Genomic DNA, 3,304 nt, shown 5'->3' with positions numbered 1-3,304 from the left:
TCAAACTCCTATGCTCTGGTTCAATAAATTCAAGATGCATTGAGGAAAGTGTTTCAAGTTTACATTATTGTCGAAGGCTTCAAACACTATTGTCAACTTGTTTAAGACAACATTATATTTTCATAGACAATAACAAAGATATCACAAACCTTATATTTTCTAGTTACGAGGCCAAATGCAAGAAATTTGTCTGCTTGTTTTCATTTGATCTAATAGGAATTCAATTATTTTCTTGTTTTTTTGTTTCACATTTTTTATATTATAGAACTCTCGTTTAGGTTATATTAATTCATCTTTGATAAAATTTTAATCACTACTTTATATACAACACCTATTATCTCTTAGATCAAACTTGAAAATCACTAGTGAGTGTGTTGTATTGTCAAAGTAGTAGTGGCGAAAGTTTTGATGGTCATGAATGCATATAACTTTAGTAGGAGTTTTTAATAACATAAATCTGAAAAAGGAAGGAAAGTCGTATTAAAAGAAGGTATTGAATTTTTATTAGATCAAATGGAAAAAAATTAAAAAGAATGAAAGTTGGGTGAAAAAAAAAAGGCTTAAATATGTTTTTAGTCCATCAAATTTAGGGTAAATCTATTTTTGGTCCCTCAAATTTAAAATTGTTGTTTTTAGTCCCTATAATTTTAAAAAAAATATTATTTTAGTCCTTATATTCAAATTTTGTTAAGAAATTTATCAAATTTATATAAATGAGTATTGGCTTAAATACATTTTTTGTTTTTATAAAATTAACAAGTTTTGATTTTGATCTCTATAAAATTTTTCTTTTGTTTTATCCTCTAAAATTCATAATTATGTTTTTAATCTCTAATATTATGTTATCTTTTTTAACTAGTTATATATCTTTAGAAGGTCAAATGACCATATTAAGTGATACCTAAAATTGTTTGTGATACTTTGAGCTTGTTTGGATAAGGTTTGAGAATTTTTTAGAATTTTTCTACTGAAAATAAAAAGTATTTTTTAGTAAAGAAGTTGCTAAAAACGCTTTTAAACTTATATCCAAACAAGTTCTTTATAATAAATGATACCTTTGAGAAATTATATACATCTTTAAAATAATTATTATTTATATACCTTAAAATGATTAATAATTTTAGCATGAAAAAATTGTAAATTTTAATTAATTTTAAAAGACTTTATAGGAATGTCATGACTTTAAAGAATTTTTTTAAAAGACTTTTAAAATTTGAATTTTATTCAAGACTTTGTAATTAAGATTTTAATGGATTTATATTATAAGATTTTAAAGGACTTTATGGATTTCATAGGAAAATATGGATTTGTAATGCTACAAGATTTAATAAAAAAAACAAAGAAAATTAAAAACCAATACATTTTTTTTTCTTTTTGACAAATAATTGTTTCTATCTTTTGACAAATAATTGACTTTAATGTCCTCATAACTAATATTTTTTCACATATCTAAAATTATATTAGCCCTCTATGCATTGACATATTCTATTTCATGCATTTGAGTATGAATAATATGTTCAAAATTATGATTTTTATTAATTGATAACATTGAAGATAAATATTCATCCACTAATTCGATTGAAAATTCATCATAACGACATTCTTTGTAAAGAAAGTTATGTAATACTACATGTTAATACAAGTTCAGCTAATGTATTAAGTAAAAACTTTGTTTTCATTTTGAGGGTCATTACCATGACCTACAAAGTCTTTTTAATATAAGTTTTTAAATTTTATATTGTAATATTAAATTTTAATAAAAACAAACAATTACATTTTAATAATTAAAAAATTAACAATAAATAATATTTAATAATAAAAAATCATTTTAAACATTTAATAATTAAAAATAAATATTGATAAATTATACATTAATTGATAGATAAAAAAAAGATATGAGAAAAAGAAGAATAAAAGATTAATGAGAGAGATGAATAAAAATAGAGAACAAAGAGAAAGACAAAGAAAAACAAGAAAGATGGGAGAGAAAGGGAGAGAAAATAGAATATGAAATGGAAAATAAGCTTAAGAGATAAATATAAAAAAAATGAGATAGAGAAAAGAGAGAGAGAGAGAAACAAGAACAACGAGAGAGAAGGAGAGAGAAAACTAAACCCTAAACCCTAAACCTTAAACAAGAAAAGTCAGGAAAAAGATTTAAGAGAAAAAAAATAAAAATAGAAGAAAAAAAATCATGTGAAATCTCAACAGTTTTGGTAAAGATTATTTAACGAGTAAATTACATGTAAATTATATTAAAAAATCTTATAAAATTTAATATTTAAAATAATCCATTGAAATATTTATATTTTGAATATTAATAGATTTTTTTAAGTGAATTTTTTTTAATTAAATATCATTAGATTTTCATTAACTCCTAAAACAATCCTAATTTTCTTAATTGAATATGACCAAATTTTAAAAAATTCTTAAAACAATCTTAATTATTTTGATTGAATACCACATATTTTTTTATATTAAAAAAGTTTTAATTGAATACTACAATAATTTTTTTTTATAATAAAATAATCTTTTAAAATTTATTGAAATCTTAATCCAATAATTTTTAAAATATTTGGAATTTTATATGACTTTTTCCCTTCCATTTTTACTCTTTCTTTCTTCTCTCTCTTAAATCTTCATATTATTTTTTTTGTTTTTTATTCACTCTCATCATTCTTGTCTTTCTATTTTCTTATCTATCTTATTTTCTCCTTTTCTTTTTATTCATCACTTTCCTTCATCTTATTATTATATTTTTTATCTCATATTCTTTTTTGACTCTCATTCTTTTTCGTCTTTCTTGTTTTTATTTATTTATCTCTCCCCTTTATTTTTTTTTCTTCCCTTATATCTTTTTATCTATCAATTAATATATAATTTATCAATATTAATTTTATAACTATTAAATATTTAAAATAATTTTTATATTATTGAATATTATATGTTGTTAATTTTTTAAAATTATTAAAATTCAACTGTTTATTTTTAATAAAATTCAATATTAAAATATTATATTTTTAAAACACATATTGAAAAGATTTTACTATTAAAAATGACCAGTAACGCCTGCTTCCAGAAAGGGAAAAAGAAAAATATTTTTGTATTGAAAAAGGAAAGAGGCATGGAGAATGACGCTCCTTACCTGGCTACGGCAGCATAAAGTCATAGAGCACGCTATTCTACAATAGAAAATATCGTCCCTATTCCATGCTTAAGCCTATGTAAGAGGAATATGCCAAACATATTAACACACTATCAGAATATTCTTTATACTAATTAATATAATTATCTTAATTAGTTA

The sequence above is a fragment of the Cajanus cajan genome, chromosome 4, assembly GCF_000230855.2.
Source record: "Cajanus cajan strain Asha chromosome 4, NIPB_CcT2T_4, whole genome shotgun sequence".
NCBI classification, from domain to species: domain Eukaryota; kingdom Viridiplantae; phylum Streptophyta; class Magnoliopsida; order Fabales; family Fabaceae; genus Cajanus; species Cajanus cajan.
The sequence above is the reverse complement of the archived record's forward strand: the minus strand, read 5'-3'. Positions refer to the sequence as shown.